The following is a 15,301-nucleotide window of genomic DNA, read 5'->3' as shown; positions in this document are numbered from 1 at the left end:
ATTAGTCGACTCATTGGATTTTAAATTGCTTCAAAAACGGATTCTGCATCCTGGATATCGACGGTATACTGGTGAAACCCTCTAAATTATTGACTTTACTGAGAAAAATCACTTTGAATATTTGACTCCGCAAAAGTTTCAATAATATTTTGGACATGATACATGCCCATGAACCATCTTAGGTCCTTATTGTTTCAATGGATGAGATTTAAAAAAAAATACTAGTGAATGGAATCATTGGTTTTCACCACAAAATATTATTTTGAAAAAAATATGTGCTTATGCATAACTTCGAAACGCACAAATTTTGTAATTTAGAGGGTTTTTTATCAGTATACAGACGGATATAGCAATGTTGCTTATTTAAAAAATACTTACGAGAAGCTAATTTGTTGCGGGTTCGTCCGAAATTGTTCAATTCAAAGGGACATTAAGTATTATTAATTCAAAATCTATAACTCGCTTCCATTCTCCATTGAAACAAACAGAAACGAGTAAATGTTTAAAACGGCTATAAACAATGGATGGTGGAGGTAGGTCAGGTAGGAATAGAAGTAAAATGGATTGTGTCGTTCGGCCAAACCACTTTTGAAATACCTGCTCCTCAAATGTATAGTTCACGCATTATTTTTTTGTATGTTTCATAATATAAATAGTATACAGAGAGAAGTGAAATATTTGTGAAGTGTTTCAATTTTTAAAAAATTATCTCTGTTTTCTTATATAAATTGTTAAGTGTGCTCGGAACAGGTCACCCCAGTAATGACACTTTGTTTTTTTATTTTTTTTATTGGGGATATCAACAGTAATACATGTAACAAAAATATACAGAGAATAAAACCAATGACAGATATCCACAGAAATACATTAAATACACGTACAATACATACTAGTGTGTTTGTGTGAGTGAGAGGGTGGGTGGGTGTGGTATATTGGAATGAGGGTGGACATGTGTGTAAATATTTCACAAGCGTCAAGTGTCGAAAATATAAATATATATAAAATATTAAGAATTAGAGATAAAATAATATAAAATAAGACTTTATTATTGAAACTAAGTTTTTTTTTATTTAATAGCATAATTATACATTTTTACAATTTAAAAAAAATTTCACTTGTTATATTTTTTACTAAAACTAAAATCCCACCAAGCCACTTTTTGTAGCTTGTTGGTGACAGTATAAGACAAACAAGTATAATACAAAAAAGTGTGTTTTAAGATGCGCATTTTAAATGTTATTTTTTTACAATCAAATGGGTGAATAAGGGGAAGTTCAAATTATATTAACGAGCAAAACGTATTAGTGGAGAGTTCAGGGCATAGTTCGTACAAACTGCTGGCACATGAAATAGAGAGCTCGAAGTGTGACGGGTGCGGTAGCCGGGGACATTTAATGATATTGCATAAAATAAAACATGTATAGGTACGTAGGTAATATTTTTCCACGCCAGGTTGTCAGCAAAGAAAAAAAATATCTATTGTCTAGAATTTAATGAGTGCGTATTTTAATTTGGATTAAATCAACTAAAAAATGACTTGTACTATTTTTTTTTAATTAAGTAGAATAGCATCCTGTAGAAGCATTTACACACAGCAACATGCGTCGCAAGTCACAACTGATCTAAATCCGCCATAGATTCTTTGAGAAATTGTGTGGGAAGAAGTATCGGGAATGCCAGGTTCGAGAATGCTAACGTAGACGAGGATTATTTTGACACCTCTCTAGCAATAATCTGTAATATTAGAGGAGCGAAGATGCATCCGAGAATTATTAGGATAATGGGGAAGTTCAGTGGTTTAAAAAAAAATATTTGTTGAGAGACTATTTATTAAACTAAGCGATATTTTTTGTAATTTTTATGTATTTTTTTAAAGCTTGGGTGTTCAATGCTGCAATTACAGCACCGCCATTAGGCCCATTGGCAGATTGTGTTGAAATTTTAAAAATATTTAGACACAGGTGCTTTAAATATGTTAGTTATTACTAAAATGACATTTTAAGATTACGATTAATTCCAAGAAGAAAAAAAATCATCCGAAAATATTCATTTTGTGCAGGTTGTGAATACAGGCGACACACTTTCTTCGTAATATGGTACTCAACGCATGCCAAAACAAACGAAAAATATTTAGCATAGGTTCTGCTGTAAATAGATATGTATCACGTGGTCGGTCTATAATGGTATGTCTGTAAACATTGGTCAGCATCGGTAGAGACCAGAGAGCCAACAGCTAAAGTCTAGTCTCCCAAACACTCGATGAACTATTGAGATTAACCGCGGCAATGCACCGCAGTCGTCAGGCGACGAGAGGTTACTTTATTACTACACATAACAATTAATACATTCTTAAGGACTGCGCTAACGAGATGAATTTATAATTTATACGGGAGGTAGATTTTTTCAGACTTTTTAAGACTTCAGCCCTGCGGGAAATTGGGTTAAAAAAATGTTTTATTGCGCGCGGTAACAAATAGAGCATTAAATTAAACAGCAAAGTTTCTTGAAAATGTACGGAGAATATTTTAATAAAAACGAACTACTTTGAACGACGTCACTGGTTACCATGAATCAACAATGATAAGAGAGCTGTGAAAGATATCCGGTAAAGCAAGTTTATACGTGCAAAATTTACCTCTCATTAAAAAACAGCAGCTATTTTGAATTCATTAGGTTTTTTAATATTTATATTTTTTTCAAATTTTTGATCAATTTTTTTGACCGGCCTGTTTTTTTGATTAGCTGGAAGATATTTATTTTAGCAGTAAGTCCGCGAAAGTACTTATTCTTCGTACACGAAGATTAAATTTAATAAATAAAAGGGGTGCGTAATCTCAAACTGTTTGTCTGTGTTCAGGAAGATGAAGCACACAGTTCTGTGTGTGAAACAGAATCAGAATACTGGACGAGTTGTTTTTTATACTCGATGGCTAATTTCAGGTAAAAATCCTAAAAAGGGAAATCGATTAGGGATAAGTTGGCCCCGAATTTGTCCCTAATTCGACAAAGGCAAGACAGGTTGTTCCATCTACCACGATGCAGAACCAACCTGCCAATGGCTATGCCGTTAGGTAGAGAAATCTTGTTATTTAATCGCGTCGCTTCGGATATCGATACATTTTATGGCAGTGGGATATCTTTTTGGTAAGCAATTTCCAAGGTGTAATGTAAGTTAATTTTACATTTCCTTACATTACAACTTTAAATTCCGTTTAATAAATTTGTTTTGATGATAAATGTATTGATGATGAACTGGATGCATTTTCGGTAATGTTCTCAATATCGTTATTAATAATAAATAAATGAAATAGTGAAATGGTTGCTCGAGTTCCCGGGTTCGATTATAAGCGGTGTCATCGTGAAATATCAAATTAATGGTGGTTTAATACTGTAATATTTCACTGTTCCTGGACTTATCATCTTATATGACAGATGATCGAGATACGATAAATAAATACGCCGCATTTGGTGTGTCAATTAAGTGTTCTATGCACCATCATGTGCAGAAAGGGATATGGTAATGATGATGATGCTGATGAACCCCTGACCGAAGAAAAGTGATTTAACTGAAATGAATATATCATTGCGTACGTTAGAAATAATTGTACTAGTGAAAGTACGTGCTTTGTGGAACGTCATACGACATTGTACAAAGGGGCACTTACTTATGTAGGTACTTGAGTCTAGAGTGAGATAATAATTCGAGGCCTGTTTACGGTTAGAAATGACTCCCAGAAGACAGGCACCGCAGAAAACATTGAGTTTGATGATCTTACGACTACTCTCATGGGGGGCCTTGTCTGTAGTATTAAGCGCTGAAGTATTAGTGTTGTTTTGGCTGGTGGATCAAAATTAGAAGACTAATGAGGAAGTTCAGTGGTTTTAAAAAAATCATAATTTGTTAATAGACTATTAAAATAAGCCAAAAAAAATATTTTTACATTTTTATGCATCGTATTATAAGCGCTATGATTTTTTAAAGTTTTATATTTCTGAAATAACTCCACGTGTGACGTCGGAGGTTCTTTTCCGCTTATTCTCGATCAGTTCTACCCATTTTTATTTTTTTTTCGTACATTTTTAGGAAATTTTGCGGTAAAATTTAATGCCCCAATTTTTACCGCGCGCAAGATAACATTTATTGTATCAAATTTCCCGCAGGTCTGAAGTTCCTCATTATGCAACAGGAGGATCCAAAAATATTAGACCGGAAAGTAAAAAAAACAGAGGAGAGTTTACGGGGCGGGGCTAATGACCTGATCGGCCGGATTCTTTGCACACTAAAGGCTAGTTGCACCGAAAACTTTTAATAATAAACTGTTGCATTTTAGATAATTAGCGTTCGCACAAGGACAGGACAATACTGCCATGTCCCAGCATTGAATTCTAATTGTTTTCGTGTAAACAGAAATTTAGAGGACATTTACAATAGACCGAGAAATTATCGAGCAGGCTATCTCTACGGGACAACGGATACAACCGCTACCGCGCAAGGCCGCATTGTCCTCGTGTGAACGCACGGACTGGACAGTAGGACAAGAGTCACTTGCTCTGCGTCGCTCCCGCGTATTTTTTCTGCCAAAAATATCGGCAGACCAAATGCCACATTATTATTTAGTTCGTCCTTTACAATTTTCCACGTGTAAACTGCAAGGACAAAACTGTATTCCGAAACATTGTCACTGAGATAGACAGGCAGGCCATCTCCGAAAACAATGATTACGGGGGTATCAACGCGCACGGACAGGACCTCGTGACAATAACGATTTGCTCGATGCGTGCGTGTCAATTCTAATAACTCATGGTATAAAATAAATTATGTTATTCGCGAACTCGCTCGTAACGCGTGCCGTCGTGTATTTATTTTCGTAGCGCTACGCGTGTGAACAACGGTCGGCGGTACGGTTCTTGTATTGTCACGTTGTCCTGTCTGCGCTGTCGAGGCTATTTACAAAACTGGGACAAGAAAATATTGTCCTGTCTACTGTATCGTCCTCGCGTGAACCCAGCTTTAAAATTGACAAAATAGGTTGGAAATATCAACCCATCTCGACTTTAACGCAACACTGATGGAACTTCATAATTTTTAACTTAGTTTTTGTTGAGCAACTGGATTTTTTTATTCGCTATTGTCAGTTTATTTTTAAATTTAATATCCATATATTTTTTTTTATTTCTTCGATTTTTGCGATAAGGAACTAATCATTATCATCATCATTCCCTTTTCGCACATAATGGTGCATAGGGCATTGCATTGGTACACCAATCGCAGCGTATCTCGATCATTTTTGTTACACGAAGTTAAGATCAGTCTTACACTTCAGGTACCAGTCCAGGGACTAGGAAATATTCTGGAGTGAAAACACCATTATAAAGAAATATTTCATATCAACCTAAAAATGGCCCTCAAAATTAAATATTTGGGTAAATCATAACAACGCAAATATTTCTTTTATTAAAAAAAAAAAAAAAAACCGTGCCAGGAATCGAACCCGAGACCTCTTGCATGGTAGGCAAACACGCTGACCATTACACCACGAGGCCGACAAATAAACTAATACACGCGAGTAACTATACTATTGGATCATTATTATTTATACACTTTTTCAAACCGACAGTCAACAAAACTTACTTGTGAAATGTGAAGTCAAAATGGGTAACTCTGATTTTTGACTAATTCTATAGTAAACGCTCAACAACGATCTGGGTACGGAAGATTCAGAGACCAAAAATTAAAAATATATTATTATTTCAAACGAATATAATGAACGCCACGCGGATGCCGTTTTTTATTGGTGAATCGTGCATCATGCTGCACGGAAACGGCCATCCGACATTCGGAGCTATTGCTGCCCGTTGTCCGTACACTGAAACATTTATATTATTATTACACTGCACCTTGTCTCGGCTCTAAAATACGAATGTAATTTTAGTACAAATTTGATTACGTATCACAATTAGTAGGAATAATTCGTTCACAGACAAGACACTGTATTATATTATCCGAATGAGCGAGAATTGTGAGAAAAGCTTTGAATAAAGCGGGATAGGTTGAAAATGCATTCGAATACGCTAGCTACAACGCGTTGTCCGCCCAGAAATGGCATTTCGCTCTATCGCGTAGGACAAAAGCGTTGCAATTTTTTGGTTAGCGACAACTTCACTTTGCTGGCGGCCTTGATTTTTCGGTTTAACAACAGACGTATAACGGAAACTTTCGTCTCTGTGCTTGGCTTGGCTCATAAATAACGTGGAAATTTCCTTATCATAATAATAAAAGAATACTTGTAGACTTGTAAATTGGAAAAACCCTGCAGTAAAAAGAGTACGGCCCATTGTTTTGCTGCAAACTGTAGCTAACTGCGTGATTGATAATCCTAGACCAATTTTGTGAGTGTACGCGGCTCTATATGAGGTAGCGCGTTAATACTCTGAGGTGTAAATGTGATTACAGCAGTTTTAGTCATAAAACTGGTTTTCATACTATTTAACGAAATTCACACGAGTTTTAAAAGTACATTAAGTTTCTTCAAATGCAAACTAAGCGTGTATAAAAAATCCGTACCTATCAGATATCGGTAAAATGTACTGCATATTTGTTTGAACGTTTTATATTGCAATACTTCGCATAGCATGCGCTAATAGTTTAGTAAAGAGAAATGGGGGATAAATTTGCTTGAAAAAGAAGGATCTAAAAATATAAGACTTGAAAAGAAATCAAAAGCAATGTCCCAGAAATGCCTTATGTACAAGGGAATGAAATTATTTGAGGAAATGCCAGAAAGCGTAAAAAATGAAATAAATGTAAATATATTTAAAATTAAATGTAAAAAGTATATATGTGAAAAATATTAGGTAATATATAGTGTAAATAGTGAATATAATTAATGAAAATGTACATATGAAACAGTGAATATTAAAAATTAGGATCAAAAATGTATAATAGTGTATAATAGTGATAAATAATGTTGGAATATTTCATTTAAATTATTTATTGACAATTCTTGATGGAATTCCATTGTAATGATGTTCCATTGTAATATTTTCTTATTTAGTTTTATATAAATTACCCTTACACTGTATAATATTCACCAGTCTGAAGATGCCCATTAGAGGGTGAAAGCGCTAATTGGTCAAAATAAATAAGTGGAAGTGTACCAAGTATTTTTTAAATTAATAACTTATATGGAAATATAAGTTATTACATCATTACAATGTTAGAATAAGTATAGATGTAAATATTGTGTTGTAAATATATATTAGACTATGTTAATCATAGAACTAAATAAAATAAATAATAACAATAATAATAAAAACGGATTTTTTAAATTAAAATTATTTTTTTTCAGCTTTAATGTTTTTATTAAAACTTTATTTCCTTTTAGACTTTTAAGCTTGTGAGAAATTGATTACTTCAGTTTTTACACTTACAGTTCGGCTAAATTTCCAGAAAATTTTATCTGCAAAGATCATTCGAAATTACGCACATAAAAACAAAGGTTTTATCTAATAGAGCGCGGAGTTAGCCCGTTTAACATTCTGGTACATAAGTTTTTAATATAAATTCGCCTCAAAAATAAATTAATTTATATAATATTATGTTGGTTTAGAAGATTTCGGTAATCGAGGTTGCAAATGGCGTATCAATGTGGGGTCTTGCGTCTTGCACAGCAGTTATTCATAGAGGAATACAATGAGGAAGTTCAGCGGTTAAAAAAAACCTTTAATAGACTATCAATTAAGCCAAAAGCTGCAAACATATATTTTTATGTATCGTATTATCAGCGCAATGATTTACTTTACGGTGAGTTGTCCTAATTGGTGGGTTAGCTTCCCGGTAACCGAAAATGTATCATAACACTCTGGCATTGGTTGATTTAGGACAACTAGTAATTTCGTTCAAGAAGCCGATGTCTATAAAAACATTTTTTTTTAAATTTCATACATTTTCGAGAAACTTTGCCATACAATAAAATGCTCCAGTTTTCACCGCGCGTGAGAAAACATTTATTATATTCAATTTCCCGTTGCACCGAATTTCCCCATTCCCCCTAGTATGGTAGAAAATACAATTAAGTGGTCAAAACAAAAACGCACAAATTTAATAAAAATGCAGTTTTAACAAGAAACGTCAAAAGAGGAACCTAATCAACGTGTTAGAATAAGTGAGTTGAGGTAGGTAGAAAACAATGGTGGAATTAGAATTGAAAGTTTTTAATCGGATTTCTATTCAATTAATACTAAATACATACACATTTTTTTTATATTAAATTTTTTCATTAATAAACCCTTACAGGTTACATACATTTAACAACAAAAAAAACTTTTAAAATTCACAATCGACTGTTAATAATAATATTTTTAACATCTTTTGTAAAGGTTGTCCGAGTCTTTTGTTTAGTTTTGTCTGGTAGTTTATTGTATAATTTCAGTCCATGGTTTATTAGTCTCGATTGTCCCTTTCTCGTTTTAAAAGGTTGTATATGATATTTTTCTGATATTCTCGTATTGTGTTCATGTTTTCTACAGTTTTTTTCAAGTTTTAATTCTTCGTCTACAATTACATCGGTGGCTAATTTATGAATACATTTAAAGGATTCTAGTTTAAAGAGTTCAGTTACATTTAATTGTTCAGATTGTTTAAAAAGTTCTCTAGTTGCTGTTAGATAGGGTAACTTTAATATTTTATTTTTCTGTCTTTGTAGTCTGTTTATATCATTTTGATTTCCTGTTCACCATAGTAGTTGCATATAACATATTTTAGTTTTTACACAGGCTTCATACATTGAATTTTTTTCCTTTATTGGAACAAAGTTTTTTATATAAATACGCATAAATACGTTAAGGACGCATACTTATGCTTAGTAACTATCCTACATATTTGTTTATTATTTATGATATATATTATTTTTAATCGAATGGCATAGACTGATATTAAATATATCAATTATCGAACCATAGTCAGTGGAATTGATCAATCAAACATGACCGAGGCGCCTTTTTATTTGAAAAGGTTAGATTTGAATTGCAAAATCCCCGCATTTGTTGTGTTTAAAAATTGACGTAAACTTATTTTGAAATCTAAAAACTGGTAATACGGAGAAGCTGAATTATAATCAAAAGTAGCTTGACATAAGAATACTCTAATGATCTGTGCCTGACACTGTAATTAACATAAGTTTTCGAAAGCATTTATGGCGAGACCACAGAGATAGGATGTTTCAAAATACGGCGGAAAAACAAGCATTTGAAGCGTGACGCAACGACAATGCGGACTGATGTTTGTATAAATACTACAGCCTCGAGTGACCATTAGTCAAAATAATTATTATTCCATTGCCCGAAAAGTGTTACAGCTAGATTTAAACAAATGTGGTACAAAGTATGAATCACCAGCAATGAATTGAGATTGATTATTCAATCATAGACATTTGGTTTGGCGAAAACAATAAATAAAACGGTTACCCGAGTTCCTGAATTGGCTACTAAATGCAAATGAGACCGGTTTGGAATAAAATCACGTTTTAATTTATATTAATATATTTTTTAGATTAAAACGATTTTTCGTGAAATCTAATAAACGACAAACCATCACGCAGTTTCCCCGAACGGGAGGTCGAGAAGATAGAACGCCATATCTCTCTGCCTTTGCATACATATCGCGCTTACATCTTCATTCTACATTCTAACATCTTCTCATGCACGCGCGCCGATTATTCCGAATTTCGACATTTAAAATCAACTGTGTTTATTTAATGAAAAATGTAGATACTTATATATACTTAAAGTATTGTGATTAGATTTAGATTTTTTTTAAATGCACTGTTATTAGATTTAATTTTTTGAAAATGCAACTATATGGTAGGTAAACATTGCGACAAACTTATTTATCGATTCTCGTAATCTGTATACAGGGTGTTTTTTAAACCCCGTCACATCCGAAACCACGATGATCAGTATGGACAAGAAGACGTATTAGCATATTTAAAAAAATATTTAGAACAAAGAAAAATTTAAAAAATAAAATATTTGAAAAAACAAATGGTTGCTTACTTCTGCAGGGGAGAAGTGAGGGGAGCGCGGCGCATTGTCAGACTCCCCCCTTCCCCCTCCTCGTTTCACCCCTGCAGAAGTAAGCAACCATTTGCTTTTTTTGATATTTTATTTTTTTCAATTTTATTCATTCCTAAAAAATATTTTAATGTGCCAATGTCTTCTTGCTCATACTGATCATCGTGGATTCGGATGTGACAGGGTTTAAAGAATACCCTGTATACTTAAAGTATTGTGATTAGATTTAGATTTTTTTAAAATGCACTGTTATCAGATTAATTTTTTTTTAAATGCAACTATATGGTAAGTAAAAATTTGCGATAAACTTATTTATCGATTCTCGTAATCTGTATATATATTTACTTGGATATTGATTATCATATTGATGATAGATTTTCATTTAAATTATAAGCAAATTGATTTAAAAACTATTTTTTTTAAAAAAGGATCATTAAATAATGTCAAACCTGAAGTGTTCAAATTCAATAAAAAATAACTTCAAACCGGAGGGAGTGCGCGAGTATTGCAATTTTGATGTTCGGTGAGTTTTCGACTAATGGGATTGCGAATTGCAGACAGTCTGATGTTGACAAGGTGGAGTGCAATAACCCGGCACCAGGACATCCTACTCTGGTCGTTTTCGGACACTACCTGCAATTGAAGGTGCTCAGTGTTTACCTTGGACGCCTTAGAGGGCAATAATAAGTACTCGTACAAGCGGGGAAATCCGATTAGCACGCGAGAGGATTGCGAATTGCAGACAGTCTGATGCTGACAAGGTGGAGTGCAATAACCCGGCACCAGGACATCCTACTCTGGTCGTTTTCGGACACTACCTGCAATTGAAGGTGCTCAGTGTTTACCTTGGACGCCTTAGAGGGCAATAATAAGTACTCGTACAAGCGGGGAAATCCGATTAGCACGCGAGAGGATTGCGAATTGCAGACAGTCTGATGCTGACAAGGTGGAGTGCAATAACCCGGCACCAGGACATCCTACTCTGGTCGTTTTCGGACACTACCTGCAATTGAAGGTGCTCAGTGTTTACCTTGGACGCCTTAGAGGGCAATAATAAGTACTCGTACAAGCGGGGAAATCCGATTAGCACGCGAGAGGATTGCGAATTGCAGACAGTCTGATGCTGACAAGGTGGAGTGCAATAACCCGGCACCAGGACATCCTACTCTGGTCGTTTTCGGACACTACCTGCAATTGAAGGTGCTCAGTGTTTACCTTGGACGCCTTAGAGGGCAATAATAAGTACTCGTACAAGCGGGGAAATCCGATTAGCACGCGAGAGGATTGCGAATTGCAGACAGTCTGATGCTGACAAGGTGGAGTGCAATAACCCGGCACCAGGACATCCTACTCTGGTCGTTTTCGGACACTACCTGCAATTGAAGGTGCTCAGTGTTTACCTTGGACGCCTTAGAGGGCAATAATAAGTACTCGTACAAGCGGGGAAATCCGATTAGCACGCGAGAGGATTGCGAATTGCAGACAGTCTGATGCTGACAAGGTGGAGTGCAATAACCCGGCACCAGGACATCCTACTCTGGTCGTTTTCGGACACTACCTGCAATTGAAGGTGCTCAGTGTTTACCTTGGACGCCTTAGAGGGCAATAATAAGTACTCGTACAAGCGGGGAAATCCGATTAGCACGCGAGAGGATTGCGAATTGCAGACAGTCTGATGCTGACAAGGTGGAGTGCAATAACCCGGCACCAGGACATCCTACTCTGGTCGTTTTCGGACACTACCTGCAATTGAAGGTGCTCAGTGTTTACCTTGGACGCCTTAGAGGGCAATAATAAGTACTCGTACAAGCGGGGAAATCCGATTAGCACGCGAGAGGATTGCGAATTGCAGACAGTCTGATGCTGACAAGGTGGAGTGCAATAACCCGGCACCAGGACATCCTACTCTGGTCGTTTTCGGACACTACCTGCAATTGAAGGTGCTCAGTGTTTACCTTGGACGCCTTAGAGGGCAATAATAAGTACTCGTACAAGCGGGGAAATCCGATTAGCACGCGAGAGGATTGCGAATTGCAGACAGTCTGATGCTGACAAGGTGGAGTGCAATAACCCGGCACCAGGACATCCTACTCTGGTCGTTTTCGGACACTACCTGCAATTGAAGGTGCTCAGTGTTTACCTTGGACGCCTTAGAGGGCAATAATAAGTACTCGTACAAGCGGGGAAATCCGATTAGCACGCGAGAGGATTGCGAATTGCAGACAGTCTGATGCTGACAAGGTGGAGTGCAATAACCCGGCACCAGGACATCCTACTCTGGTCGTTTTCGGACACTACCTGCAATTGAAGGTGCTCAGTGTTTACCTTGGACGCCTTAGAGGGCAATAATAAGTACTCGTACAAGCGGGGAAATCCGATTAGCACGCGAGAGGATTGCGAATTGCAGACAGTCTGATGCTGACAAGGTGGAGTGCAATAACCCGGCACCAGGACATCCTACTCTGGTCGTTTTCGGACACTACCTGCAATTGAAGGTGCTCAGTGTTTACCTTGGACGCCTTAGAGGGCAATAATAAGTACTCGTACAAGCGGGGAAATCCGATTAGCACGCGAGAGGATTGCGAATTGCAGACAGTCTGATGCTGACAAGGTGGAGTGCAATAACCCGGCACCAGGACATCCTACTCTGGTCGTTTTCGGACACTACCTGCAATTGAAGGTGCTCAGTGTTTACCTTGGACGCCTTAGAGGGCAATAATAAGTACTCGTACAAGCGGGGAAATCCGATTAGCACGCGAGAGGATTGCGAATTGCAGACAGTCTGATGCTGACAAGGTGGAGTGCAATAACCCGGCACCAGGACATCCTACTCTGGTCGTTTTCGGACACTACCTGCAATTGAAGGTGCTCAGTGTTTACCTTGGACGCCTTAGAGGGCAATAATAAGTACTCGTACAAGCGGGGAAATCCGATTAGCACGCGAGAGGATTGCGAATTGCAGACAGTCTGATGCTGACAAGGTGGAGTGCAATAACCCGGCACCAGGACATCCTACTCTGGTCGTTTTCGGACACTACCTGCAATTGAAGGTGCTCAGTGTTTACCTTGGACGCCTTAGAGGGCAATAATAAGTACTCGTACAAGCGGGGAAATCCGATTAGCACGCGAGAGGATTGCGAATTGCAGACAGTCTGATGCTGACAAGGTGGAGTGCAATAACCCGGCACCAGGACATCCTACTCTGGTCGTTTTCGGACACTACCTGCAATTGAAGGTGCTCAGTGTTTACCTTGGACGCCTTAGAGGGCAATAATAAGTACTCGTACAAGCGGGGAAATCCGATTAGCACGCGAGAGGATTGCGAATTGCAGACAGTCTGATGCTGACAAGGTGGAGTGCAATAACCCGGCACCAGGACATCCTACTCTGGTCGTTTTCGGACACTACCTGCAATTGAAGGTGCTCAGTGTTTACCTTGGACGCCTTAGAGGGCAATAATAAGTACTCGTACAAGCGGGGAAATCCGATTAGCACGCGAGAGGATTGCGAATTGCAGACAGTCTGATGCTGACAAGGTGGAGTGCAATAACCCGGCACCAGGACATCCTACTCTGGTCGTTTTCGGACACTACCTGCAATTGAAGGTGCTCAGTGTTTACCTTGGACGCCTTAGAGGGCAATAATAAGTACTCGTACAAGCGGGGAAATCCGATTAGCACGCGAGAGGATTGCGAATTGCAGACAGTCTGATGCTGACAAGGTGGAGTGCAATAACCCGGCACCAGGACATCCTACTCTGGTCGTTTTCGGACACTACCTGCAATTGAAGGTGCTCAGTGTTTACCTTGGACGCCTTAGAGGGCAATAATAAGTACTCGTACAAGCGGGGAAATCCGATTAGCACGCGAGAGGATTGCGAATTGCAGACAGTCTGATGCTGACAAGGTGGAGTGCAATAACCCGGCACCAGGACATCCTACTCTGGTCGTTTTCGGACACTACCTGCAATTGAAGGTGCTCAGTGTTTACCTTGGACGCCTTAGAGGGCAATAATAAGTACTCGTACAAGCGGGGAAATCCGATTAGCACGCGAGAGGATTGCGAATTGCAGACAGTCTGATGCTGACAAGGTGGAGTGCAATAACCCGGCACCAGGACATCCTACTCTGGTCGTTTTCGGACACTACCTGCAATTGAAGGTGCTCAGTGTTTACCTTGGACGCCTTAGAGGGCAATAATAAGTACTCGTACAAGCGGGGAAATCCGATTAGCACGCGAGAGGATTGCGAATTGCAGACAGTCTGATGCTGACAAGGTGGAGTGCAATAACCCGGCACCAGGACATCCTACTCTGGTCGTTTTCGGACACTACCTGCAATTGAAGGTGCTCAGTGTTTACCTTGGACGCCTTAGAGGGCAATAATAAGTACTCGTACAAGCGGGGAAATCCGATTAGCACGCGAGAGGATTGCGAATTGCAGACAGTCTGATGCTGACAAGGTGGAGTGCAATAACCCGGCACCAGGACATCCTACTCTGGTCGTTTTCGGACACTACCTGCAATTGAAGGTGCTCAGTGTTTACCTTGGACGCCTTAGAGGGCAATAATAAGTACTCGTACAAGCGGGGAAATCCGATTAGCACGCGAGAGGATTGCGAATTGCAGACAGTCTGATGCTGACAAGGTGGAGTGCAATAACCCGGCACCAGGACATCCTACTCTGGTCGTTTTCGGACACTACCTGCAATTGAAGGTGCTCAGTGTTTACCTTGGACGCCTTAGAGGGCAATAATAAGTACTCGTACAAGCGGGGAAATCCGATTAGCACGCGAGAGGATTGCGAATTGCAGACAGTCTGATGCTGACAAGGTGGAGTGCAATAACCCGGCACCAGGACATCCTACTCTGGTCGTTTTCGGACACTACCTGCAATTGAAGGTGCTCAGTGTTTACCTTGGACGCCTTAGAGGGCAATAATAAGTACTCGTACAAGCGGGGAAATCCGATTAGCACGCGAGAGGATTGCGAATTGCAGACAGTCTGATGCTGACAAGGTGGAGTGCAATAACCCGGCACCAGGACATCCTACTCTGGTCGTTTTCGGACACTACCTGCAATTGAAGGTGCTCAGTGTTTACCTTGGACGCCTTAGAGGGCAATAATAAGTACTCGTACAAGCGGGGAAATCCGATTAGCACGCGAGAGGATTGCGAATTGCAGACAGTCTGATGCTGACAAGGTGGAGTGCAATAACCCGGCACCAGGACA

The 15,301-nt window shown here is 38.4% G+C and overlaps 1 protein-coding gene and 1 long non-coding RNA gene across 3 annotated transcripts in view; both read right to left on the bottom strand.

The window, feature by feature from the left end:
- Positions 1-15,301, bottom strand: part of LOC148283115 (forkhead box protein K1-like) — an 80,297-nt gene that overhangs the window by 51,978 nt on the left and 13,018 nt on the right. The window lies entirely within an intron of this gene.
- Positions 3,139-6,759, bottom strand: LOC148283116 (uncharacterized). Its single transcript, XR_015821941.1, has 2 exons — positions 5,476-6,759; positions 3,139-5,393 (listed from the first exon to the last, which is right to left on the bottom strand). It is a non-coding gene; the product is annotated as an uncharacterized LOC148283116 (long non-coding RNA).

Source organism: Micrasema longulum, unplaced genomic scaffold (genome assembly GCF_059751315.1).
Source record: "Micrasema longulum isolate JH-2025_06_02 unplaced genomic scaffold, ASM5975131v1 h1tg000261l, whole genome shotgun sequence".
Lineage (NCBI taxonomy): Eukaryota > Metazoa > Arthropoda > Insecta > Trichoptera > Brachycentridae > Micrasema > Micrasema longulum.
This window is presented reverse-complemented; position numbering and strand designations above follow the sequence as displayed.